This window comes from Arachis hypogaea, chromosome 17 (assembly GCF_003086295.3).
Source record: "Arachis hypogaea cultivar Tifrunner chromosome 17, arahy.Tifrunner.gnm2.J5K5, whole genome shotgun sequence".
In the NCBI taxonomy this organism is placed as follows: domain Eukaryota; kingdom Viridiplantae; phylum Streptophyta; class Magnoliopsida; order Fabales; family Fabaceae; genus Arachis; species Arachis hypogaea.
In genome coordinates, this window is record NC_092052.1 from 123058099 (window position 1) to 123073036 (window position 14938).

Genomic DNA, 14938 nt, shown 5'->3' on the forward strand with positions numbered 1-14938 from the left:
AATAATTCTAGCCTATCTATACCACGAAGACTCTGATCTGAATCAGGAGGCTAAGAGATATGCACTCAGTCTAAGGTAGAACGGAGGTGGTTGTCAGGCACGCGTTCATAGATTGAGAATGATGATGAGTGTCATGGATCATCACATTCACCAAGTTGAAGTGCGAGTGAATATCTTAGAATAGAAACAAGCGTAATTGAATGAAAAACAGTGGTAATTGCATTAATTCATCAAAACACAGCAGAGCTCCTCACCCCCAACCATGGGGTTTAGAGACTCATGCTGTAGAAGATACAAGTTTGAATGTAAATTGTCATGAGATACAAAATGAATCTCTAAAAGTTGTTTTTATAATGAACTAGTGACCTAGGGTTACAGAAAATGAGTAAGCTAGAATAGTTAGTGTAGAAATTCACTTTTGGGGCCCACTTGGTCTGTGCTTGGGCTGAGCATTGAAGCTTTCACATGTAGAGACTTTTTTTGGAGTTAAACGATAGCTTTTGTGCTAGTTTGGGTGTTTAACTCCAGCTTTTATGCCAGTTCTGGCGTTTAATGCCAGAATAGGGTAGAAAGTTGGCATTTAAATGCCAGTTTGCGTCATCAAAACTCGGGCAAAGTATGGACTATTATATATTGCTGGAAAGCCCAGGATGTCTACTTTCCAACGCAATTAATAGCGCACCAATTGGGCTTCTGTAGCTCCAGAAAATCCACTTCGAGTGCAGGGAGGTCAGAATCCAACAGCATCTGCAGTTCTTTTTCAGCCTTTGAATCAGATTTTTGCTCAGGTCCCTCAACTTCAGCCAGAAAATACCTGAAATCACAGAAAAATACACAAACTCATAGTAGAGTCCAGAAATATAATTTTTGAATAAAAACTAGTAAAAACATAATAAAAACTAACTAAAATATACTAAAAACATACTAAAAACAATGCCGAAAAGCGTATAAATTATCCGCTCATCAACGTAGCAGAATTTCAATTCTAACATAGCAAATTTGTTTAATCCCATCATTTTGATTAGCATCAAATTTGTTTAACCCCATCATTTCCAACACAGCAAACACGATAGCATTAATAAAGAAAATAACAGTGCCTAATTTAAGAAAGAAAGTAGAAACACTGAAGGGTGATGTCAAATTTTGCTTTGATAAGCTTACATATATTGCAAGAATTTTTACTTAGAATTTTTTCACTTTATTATTCACATTAGACATAACATAATATTCACATCCAAATTGAAGTTAGCAACACTTAACCCTTAAGGGCTATATTTCTTTTAGATTAAAAATAAAAAAAATTATAAAGAACAACAAAAACAAGCAACAGATTTGAAGGATTCTGGATCATCTTGTAGTTGAGGCAGTTTGAAGACCTCTCTTATTTTGTCCAGGTGGAAGTAAATAATCCTCCCTCTGACCATAGTTCGGAAGGTATGAAAAGCGGTTCCAGTTATTCTCTGCTTATCTGTCAGCCACAGATTTGAGTAGAATTCCTGAACCATGTTTCTTCCCACCTTTGTCTCAGGATTGGCTAGGATTTTCCATCCTCTGTTTCGAATTTGCTCTTGGATCTCCGGATATTCGTATTCTTTCAGATCGAATTTAACTTTCGGGATCACTGATCTCAGACCCATTATTTTGTGGTAATGGTCTGCATGTTCTTTGGTTAAGAACCTCTCTTGATTCCAAAGACTCTTTGGAGTATTCTCTTTCTTGCCTCTTGAATTGGTTTGTTTTTCCTTATGAGACATGATTTTAATGAGTCTTAGCCTGGTTATCACGGAAAAATACACCAAACTTAGAGGTTTGCTTGCCCTCAAGCAAAAGAAAGGAAAGGAGAGAGATAAGAGGAGAGGCAAATTCGAATGGTGGAAAGATGGGGATGGCCGAATGTGTATTTATAAGTGGAGGGGAGGGATTTCGAAAATTTGAAAAAGATATGATTGGTGAAAGAAAAAAAATAGAATCATGATATGAAAAAGATGATATTTTTAAATGGAGAAGATATAAAGGAGTTAAATCTGAAATTTTGTTGATGCATCTAAAAATTAAAAGATGATATGATGAGTTGGAAAAGATTTGGAAAGAAATTGAGAAGATAAGTGAGTTTTTGAAGAAGATTTGGAAAGGATTTGAAAGAAAATTGAAAAGGAATTTAGAAAATTATTGAATTTTTGAAAATTGAAGGTGAATAATGAAAATTTATAACATGTTTATGCAGAAAATTATGAATCAAAACATGAAAGTTTGAAAAATTTTGAAGTGGAAAACAAAATCCTCTCCCCCTGCCTTTCTGGCGTTAAACGCCCAGAATGGTATCCATTCTGGGCGTTTAACGCCCATTTATTGGCCATTATGGGCGTTTAACACCCAGCCAGGTACCCTGGCTGGCGTTAAACGCCAAAAACCTTTTGTCACTGGGCATTTTTCTGAACGCCGAGGATGCTGTAAGTATGGCGTTAAACGCCCAAAATGGTATATTTACTGGCGTTAAACGCCCAGAATGGTATCCATTCTGGCGTTTAATGCCCAAAATACCCCTTACTGGCGTTTTCTTGCCAGTGAGCTCTTTTTCTCTGCTTTTTGCACTGAATCCTTCTGTAACTCTGTGAATTCCTACAATTTGATGATTAATCTTGAATATAATTTATTTCTATAAATATTAATTAAAAAGCAAATAACTTGCTAATGGCTGGGTTGCCTCCCAGCAAAAGCTTCTTTATCGTCTTTAGTTGGACCTTGACTGAGCTTTATTCTAGTCTCAATTTTGAGCATTCTTGCTCAAAATTGCTTTCAAGATAATGTTTGATTCTCTGTCCATTAACAATGAACTTTTTGTCAGAGCCAATGTCCTGAAGCTCAACATATCCATATGGTGACACACTTGTAATCACATATGGTCCCCTCTAACGGGATTTTAATTTTCCTGGGAATAATCTGAGCCTAGAGTTAAACAGCAGAACCTTCTATCCTGGTTCAAAGACTCTAGATGACAGTTTCTTGTCATGCTACCTTTTTGCTTTTTCCTTATAAATTTTTGCATTTTCAAAAGCATTGAGTCTGAATTCCTCTAGCTCATTCAGCTGGAGCAATCTTTTCTCTCCAGCTAACTTAGCATCCAGGTCTAGGAATCTGGTTGCCCAATAGGCCTTATGTTCCAGTTCCATGGGCAGATGACAGGCCTTGCCATACACAAGCTGGTATGGAGAGGTTCCTATAGGAGTCTTGAATGCTGTTCTGTATGCCCACAGAGCATCATCCAAGCTTTTTGCCCAATCCTTCTACGGGCAATTACAGTCCGTTCCAGGATTCTTTTTAGTTCTCTACTAGAGACTTCAGCCTGCCCATTTATCTGTGGATGATATGGAGTTGCTACTTTGTGGCTAATTCCATATCGGACCATAGCAGAGTAAAGCTGTTTATTGCAGAAATGAATGTCCCCGTCACTGATTAGTACTCTGGGGACACCAAATCTGCTGAAGATATGTTTCTGGAGGAACTTCAGCATTGTCTTAGTATCATTAGTGGGTGTGGCAATTGCTTCTACCCATTTAGATACGTAGTCTACTGCCACCAGAATGTAAGTGTTTGAGTATGATGGTGGGAAAGGATCCATGAAGTCAATACCCCATACATCAAACAACTCAATCTCTAAGATCCCTTGTTGAGGCATGGCATAACCATGAGGCAAGTTGCCAGCTCTTTGGCAACTGTCACAGTTACGCACAAATTCTCGGGCATTTCTATAGAGAGTTGGCCAATAGAAGCCACATTGGAGGACCTTAGTGGCTATTCGTTCACCTCTGAAATGTCCTCCATATTGTGATCCATAGCAATGCCATAGGATCTTCTATGCCTCTTCTCTAGGTATGCATCTGCAAATCATTCCGTCTGTACATCTCTTAAAGAGATATGGTTCATCCCATAAGTAGTACTTTGCATAAGAAATTAGTTTTTTCGTTTGCTGCCTACTGTACTCCTTGGGTATGAACCTCACAGCTTTATAATTTGCAATGTCTGTAAACCATGGTGCTTCCTGAATGGCGAAGAGTTGCTCATCCGGAAAGGTCTCAGAGATCTCAGTAGGAGGGAAGGACGCCCCTGCTACTGGTTCTATCCGGGACAGGTGATCAGCTACCTGGTTCTCTGTCCCTTTTTTGTCTCTTATTTCTATATCAAACTCTTGCAGAAGCAACACCCATCTTATGAGCCTGGGTTTTGAATCCTGCTTTGTGAGTAGATATTTAAGAGCAGCATGGTCAGTATACACAATCACTTTTGAACCTACTAAATAGGATCTAAACTTGTCAATGGCATAAACCACTGCAAGCAACTCCTTTTCTGTAGTTGTGTAATTCTTCTGTGCATTATTTAAAACACGGCTAGCATAGTAAATGACGTGCAGAAGCTTGTTATGCCTCTGTCCCAACACTACACCAATGGCATGGTCACTGGCATCACACATTAGTTCGAATGATAATGTCCAGTCTGGTGCAGAGATGACTGGTGTTGTGACCAGCTTAGCTTTCAGGGTTTCAAACGCCTGCAGACACTATGTGTCAAAGACAAATGGTGTATCAGCAACTAGCAGATTACTCAGAGGTTTTGTGATTTTTGAAAAATCCTTTATAAACCTCCTGTAGAATCCTGTATATCCCAGAAAGCTTCTGATTGCCTTTACATTGGCAGGTGGTGGTAATTTTTCAATTACCTCTACCTTAGCTTGATCCACCTCTATTCCTTTGTTCGAAATTTTATGCCCAAGGACAATTCCTTCAGTCACCATGAAGTGACATTTTCCCAGTTTAAAACCAGGTTAGTTTCTTGGCACCTTTTCAGAACAAGTGCTAGATGGTCAAGACAGGAGCTGAATGAGTCTCCAAATACTGAGAAGTTATCCATGAAGACTTCCAGAAATTTCTCTACCATATCAAAGAAGATAGAGAGCATGCACCTCTGAAAGGTTGCAGGTGCGTTGCACAGACCAAAAGGCATCCTTCTGTAGGCAAATACTTCAGATGGACAAGTGAATGCTGTTTTCTCTTGGTCCTGAGGATCCACTGCAATTTGCTTGTAACCTGAATAGCCATCCAAAAAGCAGTAGTATTCATGACCTGCTAGTCTCTCTAGCATTTGGTCTATGAATGGTAAAGGAAAATGATCCTTTCTGGTGGCTGTATTGAGTCTTCTGTAGTAAATACACATACGCCACCATGTAACTGTTCTTGTAGGAACCAGTTCATTCTTTTCGTTATGAACCACTGTCATGCCTCCCTTCTTTGGAAAAACTTGGACAGGGCTCACCCAGGGACTATCAGAAATAGGATAAATAATCCCAGCCTCTAGTAACTTAGTGACCTCTTTCTATACCACCTCCTTCATGGCTGGATTCAGCCGCCTTTGTGGTTGGACCACTGGCTTAGCATCATCCTCTAATAGGATCTTGTGCATGCATCTGGCTGGGCTGATTCCCTTAAGGTCACTTATGGACCACCCAAGAGCTGTATTGTGTGTCCGTAGCACCTGAAGTAGTGCTTTCTCTTCCTGTGGCTCTAAGACAGAGCTTATGATCACCGGAAAAGTGTCACCTTCTCCTAGAAATGCATATTTCAGGGATGGTGGTAGTGGTTTGAGCTCGGGTTTAGGAGGTTTCTCCTCTTCCTGAGGAACTTTTAGAGGCTCTTTTATTTCCTCTGATTCCTCCAGATCAGGCTGAACATCTTTAAATATGTCCTCTAGCTCTGATTCGAGATTCTCAGTCATATTGATCTCTTCTACCAAAGAGTCAATAATATAAGCACTCATGTAGTCATTTGATGTGTCTGGATACTGCATAGCTTTAACAGCATTTAACTTGAACTCATCCTCATTGACTCTCAGGGTCACTTCCCTTTTTTGTACATCAATAAGAGTTCGTCCAGTTGCTAGGAAAGGTCTTCCTAGAATGAGAGTTGCACTCTTGTGCTCCTCCATTTCTAGCACTACAAAGTCAGTGGGAAAGGCAAATGGCCCAACCTTGACAATCATGTCCTCAATTATGCCTGATGGATATTTAATGGAGTCATCAGCAAGTTAAAGACATATCCGAATTGGTTTGACTTCTTCAGTCAAGCCAAGCTTTCTGATAGTGGATACAGGTATTAGGTTGATACTTGCTCCAAGGTCACATAGAGCTGTCTTGGTACAAGCACCCTCTAATGTGCATGGTATCATAAAGCTTCCTGGATCTTTAAGCTTCTCTGGTAAGCTTTCCAGAATGATTGCACTACATTCTTCAGTGAGAAAAACTTTTTTAGTTTCTCTCCAATCCTTCTTATGACTTAAGATCTCTTTCATGAACTTAGCATAAGAGGGTATTTGCTCAAGTGCCTCTGCAAACGGGATCTTTATTTCAAGAGTCCTGAGATAGTCTGTAAAGCGGGAAAATTATTTATCCTGTTCCGCTTGGCGGAGTTTCTGAGGATAAGGCATCTTGGCTTTATATTCTTCAACCTTAGTTGCTGCAGGTTTATTTCCTACAGAGGTGGTTGGAGAAGCCTTCTTAGAGGGGTTACTGTCAGTACTTGCAGGTGTCTGATCCCTCATTGGCGTTTAAACGCCAGGATTGGGTGCTGGATGGGCGTTTAACGTCAACTTCCCACCCTTTTCTGGCGTTTGAACGCCAGAACTGGACATGGAATGGGCATTTAACACCAGTTTTCCACCCTTTTCTGGTGTTTGAACGCCAGAACTAGGCATCCACTGGGCATTTAACGCCATTTTTTCACCCCTTTCTGGTGTTTGAACGCCAGAATTATTCCTCTCTAGTCTCTTACTGTCCTCAGAGGGATTTTGGAAAGTGGTTTGGTCATCCTCTGTCAGTTGCTCCTTTCTTGGCTTTCTGCTACCTTGAGTTGAATTATTCAATGTCTTCCCACTCCTTAATTGAACAGTTTGGTATTCTTCTGTTATCTATTTAGATAGCTGCTGTTTTGTCTGATTCAATTGTGCTTCCATATTCTTGTTAGCAGTTTTAGTGTCTTGGAGCATCTCTTTAAATTCTGCTAATTGTTTTGTCGTAAGGAGTAATTGCTGATTAAGTTCAACAATTTGTTCTTGAGGATTAGGATCAGTAGTTACTGCCCTAGCCTCTTCTTTTATGGAGGACTCACTACTTATATACAGATGCTGATTTCTAGCAACTATATCGATAAGCTCTTGAGCCTCTTCAATAGTCTTTCTCATGTGTATAGATCCACCAGTTGAGTGGTCTAGAGATATCTGAGCTTTTTCTGTAAGCCCATAGTAAAATATGTCTAATTGTACCCACTCTGAAAACATTTCAGAGGGACATTTCCTTAGCATCCCTCTGTACCTCTCCCAGGTGTTATAAAGGGATTCATCATCCTCTTGTTTGAAGCCTTGGATGTCCAGCCTTAGCTGTGTCATCCTTTTTGGAGGGAAATATTGATTCAGAAATTTGTCTGATAACTGTTTCCATGTTCTTATGCTTGCTATAGGTTGGTTATTTAACCACCTCTTAGCTTGATCTTTTACAGCAAATAAAAATAGTAATAATCTGTAGACATCCTGATCTACTTCCTTGTCACGTACTGTGTCAGCAATTTGCAAGAACTGTGCCAGAAACTCAGTAGGTTCTTCCTGTGGAAGACCGGAATACTGGCAATTTTGCTGCACCATGACAATGAGCTGAGGATTTAGCTCAAAACTGCTTGCTTTGATGGGAGGTATACAGATGATGCTCCCATATGCAGCAGTAATGGGGTTAGCATATGACCCCAGAGTCCTTCTTAACTGTTCATTCCCATTTAGGTCCATGGTGGATAAAAAGAGAATTGATATGAATTACAAATAAAATATATTTTTGTTTTTATTTTATTTAAGTAGAAACAAACTGAATAATTAAAAATAAATAAAAATAATAAGATAAAATAAAATAATTATAAATTTCGAAAACTAAGAAAAAAATAAATTTGAAAACTAAAATAATTACTTAATTAAGAAGATTTGAAAAATTTTGGATATGATTTTTGAAAAAGATTTTGAATTTTGAAATTTCAAAACTAAGATAAGATAGAATAAAAAGTTTTAAATTAGAAATCTGAATTTTTAAAGGAAAATTCAAAAATTGATTAAAATAAAGAGAGAAGATATTTTTAGATTTAATGAGGAAAGAGAAAAACAGTAAAAATGACACCAAACTTAAATTTTTAGATCAAAACAAAGGAAACAAACGGAAAAACTTTGAATATCATGATGAACGCTAAGAACAACTTTTGAAATTTTTTTTTTAGAAAACAGAAACACAAAGGACACCAAACTTAAAAATTTTTATATTCTGAGCATTAATAATTCGAAAAATGAAATCATGCAATTGACACAAAACTTAAAATATGAAACTAAACTCAAATAGAAAAACTCAATTATTAGTTTATAAAAATTTTCGAAAAATTTAAGAAAAAGAAAATAAGGATTTTTTAAAAAAATTCACCCTAAAACAATAATAGAAAACGCAATTTTAGTGACTCTAAACTAAAAAGATAAAATTTTCCTAATCTAAGCAACAAAATAAACCGTCAGTTGTCCAAACTCGAACAATCCCCGGCAACGGCGCCAAAAATTTGGTACACGAAATCACAATCACACTTTTGCAATTCCACACAACTAACTAGCAAGTGCACTGGGTCGTCCAAGTAATACCTTACGTGAGTAAGGGTCGATCCCACGGAGATTGTCGGCTTGAAGCAAGCTATGGTTATCTTGTAACTCTTAGTCGGATATCAATAATTCTCAGATTTAATTGGAATGAGTGAAAGAACATGGATTAAATAATACTTGTTATGCAGTAATGGAGAACAGGTTGAGGTTTTAGAGATGCTCTGTCTTCTGAATCTCTGCTTTCCTACTGTCTTCTTCTTCACGCACGCTAGTCTCCTTCCATGGCAAGCTGTATGTTGGTGGATCACCGTTGTCAATGGCTACCATCCGTCCTCTCAGTGAAAATGGTCCAAATGCGCTGTCACCGCACGGCTAATCATCTGTCGGTTCCTACTCATGCTAGAATAGGATCCATTGATCCTTTTGCGTCTGTCACTACACCCAACACTCGCAAGTTTGAAGCTCGTCACAGTCATCCCTTCCCAGATCCTACTCAGAATACCACAGACAAGGTTTATACTTTCTGGATCTCAGGAATGGCTGCCAATAATTCTAGCCTATACCACGAAGACTCTGATCTGAATCAGGAGGCTAAGAGATATGCACTCAGTCTAAGGTAGAACGGATGTGGTTGTCAGGCACGCGTTCATATGTTGAGAATGGTGATGAGTGTCACGGATCATCACATTCACCAAGTTGAAGTGCGAGTGAATATCTTAGAATAGAAACAAGCGTGATTGAATGGAAAACAGTGGTAATTATATTAATTCATCAAAACATAGCAAAGCTCCTCACCCCCATGCTATAGAAGATACAAGTTCGAATGTAAATTGTCATAAGGTACAAAATGAATCTCTAAAAGTGGTTTTTATAATGAACTAGTGACCTAGGGTTACAGAAAATGAGTAAGCTAGGATAGTTAGTGTAGAAATTCACTTCTGGGGCCCACTTGGTGTGTGCTTGGGCTGAGCATTGAAGCTTTCACATGTAGAGACTTTTCTTGGAGTTAAATGCCAGCTTTTGTGCCAGTTTGGGCGTTTAACTCCAGCTTTTATGGCAGTTCTGGCGTTTAACGCCAGAATAGGGTAGAAAGTTAGCGTTTAAACACTAGTTTGCGTCATCAAAACTCGGGCAAAGTATGGACTATTATATTTTGATAGAAAGCCCAGGATGTCTACTTTCCAACGCAATTAATAGCGCGCCAATTGGGCTTCTGTAGCTCCAGAAAATCCACTTCGAGTGCAGGGAGGTCAGAATCCAACAGCATCTGCAGTCCTTTTTCAACCTCTGAATCAGATTTTTGCTCAGGTCCCTCAACTTCAGCCAGAAAATACCTAAAATCACAGAAAAACACACAAACTCATAGTAGAGTCCAAAAATGTAATTTTTGAATAAAAACTAGTAAAAACATAATAAAAACTAATTAAAATATACTAAAAACATACTAAAAACAATGCCAAAAAGCGTATAAATTATCCGCTCATTAACGTAGCAGAATTTCAATTCTCACATAGAAAATTTGTTTAACCCCATCATTTCTAACACAACAAACACGATAGCATTAATAAAGAAAATAGCAGTGCCTAATTTAAGAAAGAAAGTAGAAACACTGAAGGGTGATGTCAAATTTTGCTTTCATAAGCTTACATATATTGCAAGAATTTTTACTTAGAATTTTTTCACTTTATTATTCACATTAGAATTAACATAATATTCACATCCAAATTGAAGTTAGCAACATTTAAGCCTTAAGGGCTATATTTCTTTTAGATTAAAAATAAAAAAATTATAAAGAACAACAAAAACAAGCAACAATAGTGACATAATTCCTTCAAGTAATTGACATTCTCCTAAAAATCAAACCAGAAAAGACGAACTTACTCCCAAAGGTAAGTACGTATTTCGAGCTGTCAAAGAGATCTCTCAATTTGCTTTTGCTTGAATTATCTCGGCTAGAAACCCCATGAGAGCCACATTGACCTAAATTTGTTAATGAAACATCATTAGAAGCTATAACAAAAATGAAGATGGAAGTTAATTCAAATAGAATTAAACTTATAAGTCCCTACATTATATATAATTTACTGTGACAAGTGATTTATGAAAGGTAAATTAAAAAAAAATATTAAAATAGTATAAAATAGCATAAAAATGAATAAATGATAGGTATTTTGCTATTTTCTAATATTGCACATTAGTTAAAATAGTAGAAAACAACAGAAATCATCCAATAAAAGGTATGTTGTTTGAATACTAGAGTTCTACATACTATTGTTAACACTACTATATCTGGTTATTATATGGTGCCTATTAGTAACAGTAGTGGTTTGATTTGTCATTTCAATATCTCTAGGGGGTTGAATTTCAATCCCTAATATTGGGATTTTATTTGAAGATAGAGAGGAATTTTGAGAAGTAGAAGGAGAAGTGATAAGAATATGATTAGAATTGTTTTCAATATATTGAGGTTGATCAAAAACAAGTTCTTCAAAAGTACTAGCAGGATGATTATGAATGATTGTGAACAATTGATCATATTTAGTAAGAGGAGAGAGAATCTGAGACAAAAATTAAGCATGTTAGTGGCAGAAGTAGAAGAATTAGGATGAAATGCAGTAGAACTGATCAGCAAATATAGATGAGTTTCTCATCAAAAATTATTTTTCTTGCAATTATAATTTTACCATTTCTACCAAGACATTTGAAATTTTTTGACTTAGGAGCATACCCCCAAAAGGACACATAAATCTGATCTATAATCCAATTTATGTTTGTTGAAGGGTCTGAGATGTGAAAAACGTGCACATCCAAAGACCCTCAACATATAATAGTTAGGGATGCATTTTTGAAGCATTTTAAAAGGTGATTTTAATTTTAAAACTCTTTTTGGAAGTCTCTTAATAAGGAAGTATGCACTAAGGAAGGCATCTTCCCATAATTATCGTGGAAGATTAGGAGTGGCAAGAAGAGTCAGACCTATCTCAGTGAAATGCATGTGCTTTCTCTCCGCAACTCTTTGCTGTTGGGTCTAAGATCATGATAATATATGTAAGATGCCATGATTTTGAAGAAAATATTGAAAGACATAAGATAATAATTCTTTAGCATTATCTATCTGCACAACTTTAACGGAATTTCCAGTTTGGTTTTTCATAAGTAACTTGTTGTAAAATTTGCAAAACTTGAGCTTTTGAATTAAGTAAGTATAAACAAGTGTATCTTGTGTAAACATCTACAATTCTCATATAGTAATTCTGATCTGGAAACAATTGGGACAGGAATCCATACATCAATGTAAATTAATTCAAGAGGAGCAGTAAAAACAATATTAGACAAAGTGAAAGGTAAGGTATGCATTTTGCCTTTTGCACAAGCTTCTTACACAACAGAATCAAACTCAGTTTTATTTGAATAGATTACAGTGTCGAGGAATAATCTCAAAAATAATAAGTGATGGATGTCCTAATCTTCTATGCCAAGTTCTAAATTAGATTTATACATAGCAAGAAAAGATTCAAATACTTTGGATTCATTAATCTGTCTAGGTATATACATGTTCTCAAAAACATATAGATCTTGTTTAAGTATCCCTTGAAGGAGCACCTCCTTAGACACCTGAGATTTGACATAACAATGAAACGTATAAAATTCAAAAAATACATTATTATATAAACAAAATTTGAAAACACTGATTAAGTTCTTTTCGAGAGTAAGAACATGTAATAAGTTTTTCGAAATAAAAATCATGTTAGTAGTAAAACAGCAATATGTTACTATCACTATCACAAGAACTACCCACTAATCAATTAAATAAAACAGCAGAAAACATTCAATAATCATCTAATTTTCTTGATTACAAATTAAAATAGTAGCACAGCAAGAGCTAATCACTAATCAATAAAACAATAGAAAACATTCAATAATCATCCAATAATCACCTATTTTACAAATTAAACCAGCAGCACAACAAGAGCTAATCACTAATCAATTCAATAAAAAGTTAACAGCAGAAAACATTCAATAATCATCCAATTTTCTTGATTGACTCTAAAAGGAGCATTTTAAAAAAATGAAGATGGAGCACAACTTAGCACTAACTTTCGAGCAGCACGGTGAGCAGAACCGCGATACCTGGCGAGCAGAACCGCGAGACAGAGGCGAGCAGAACCACAAGACAAAGGCGAGAGGGACGACAAGCAAAACAGCAAGAAGAATGGCATTTAAGGATGAACTTGGTTGCGATCTTGAGCGCCAAGGGTGGCGACGGTGAGATAGATGGCGGCGTGATGGAGGTTAGGGTTTTTTGAACCTTTCAAGGAAAATCCATTCAAAGCAGCGTCGAGGAAGACAACAACTGCTCGACGAAGATTACGGTGACGACAAGCTCGAGGAAGACCACGGTGATGGCGACAGCAAGTTCAAGACAACGACTGCTCGACGAAGATGACGATTACGGCAATGAAGGCTGGGTGCGACGAAGGCGATGAAGGCTGGGTGAGATGAAGGGCATTGATGAAGATGACGATGATGACGATGAAGGCTGCTAGGTGCGATGAAGCTGAACGATGAAGCTGAACGATGAATGCCGAAAGAAGCTGCTAGGTTTGAGAGTGAAGATGAAGTGACGGCGCTGTATGTTTAGGGTTTGAAAGTGAATTTTAGGGTTAAAAGGGAATTTGAAAATTAGTGTGTTGTTATTATCATTTTTAGGGTTAAAATTTGAAAACTTAAAAAAAAAAGTTAAGTGTGGAAAAAAAGTGGGAAACTAAATTTTAGGGGAGGGAACTCTATCGGCACGTCTTTTTACGGTGCCAAAATAACAGTATAGCCACGTTTTTAAAGCGTGCTGATTTTTCTCTATGGCCACACTTTTTAAGCGTGACAAAAAAAAGTGTGGCCAAATTTCAAATCAGTGGTCACCCTTGTAAAAGCGTGCCGATTTTCCTCTATGGCCACGCTTTTCAAGCGTGGCAATAAAAACGCGTGGCCAAATTTCAAATAATTGGCCACCCTCGTAAAAGCGTGCCGATTTCCTTCTTAAAAAAGCGTGGCCAAATCACAAATCAGTGGCCACCCTCGCAAAAGCGTGGCCATTAACCACTTTTGGGCACGCTTTAAAAGCGTGGCAAGAAAAAAGTGTGCCGACAGGCCTTTTTTCTTGTAGTGGTTGCTATAACGCAACCGCCAGTAACTGCTAGTTGGCCTCCATATGGCCTTCCTTCAAGTTACACCCCACCTGGTTATGTTTTCCAAGATTTAGAAATTCATCGAGTTTTGGTGTTAACCCAGAGCTTCCAGTGTATTCTGAGTTTTCTCGAGATTATCAGATGGGTTCTACATCGAATGCTTCTAATTCAATGGCGGCTTTTCGACAACAGGTCGACGAAAGTCATCATGATTTAGTTAATTTATTAACTAAACAGATGACTACGATTCTGAACCCTATGATGGCTAATCATAAATTGAAATTCGAGCGCCTTGCTAGGCAAGTGGAAAGAGTTGCTTAAATTGTTAATTATGATAAAGGAGATCAAAATCGGCAAATGAATCAAGGGGATGGGAGGCCCAAAAATGTAGAAAATGATATGCATTTTAGGGGAGATAATCCTCGAATTGTTTATCAAGACCAAAATGCAGATGATGTGTTGGTTCGAATGAGGATTAATCAGTGTGGTGAAAGATATCAAGTAACCAGAATTGTTGAAGATATGCTTAGTAAGATTGGATTCAATGTAGATTTTATAAATCAACTATATTTTATTTCTACTATGTCCGTTGCTGTACAAGCGACAGAGGTACCTAAAGGGGTAAAAAACGCAGCTTTCGTCACCACAGTCTCTTCTGTTCTCTTTCCTTGTCTAGCTCTACCAATTTCATTCATCATTGGAATTTTATTATCACGGTATAATAATTGTATATCTTTCTAATATGACCAAAAACACGTTGCGGGGATAGCTCAGTTGGGAGAGCGTCAGACTGAAGATCTGAAGGTCGCGTGTTCGATCCACGCTCACCGCAATTTTTTTAATCTCTTCAATAATTTTTATGTAAATTTAATTTCTACATAAAATTGATGGGTGAAAACTATTAGACCATAATATTTTACTAAATAAAATTATTTATATTATATTACTAATTATATATTTTGTTTAGAACATCTTTTTGAATCTAATAAAATTATTTAATTTACTTAATCTCTTCAATAATTTTTATGTAATTTTTACGTAAAATTGATGGGTGAAAACTATTAGACCATAATATTTTACTAAATAAAATT

General features: G+C 37.0%; 1 non-coding gene across 1 annotated transcript; it reads left to right on the forward strand.

Annotated features, from left to right (window-relative positions):
* The first annotated feature begins 14606 nt into the window (after positions 1-14606).
* Positions 14607-14679, forward strand: TRNAF-GAA (transfer RNA phenylalanine (anticodon GAA)). The gene has a single exon. It is a non-coding gene; the product is annotated as a tRNA-Phe (tRNA).
* The last annotated feature ends 259 nt before the right edge of the window (positions 14680-14938 follow it).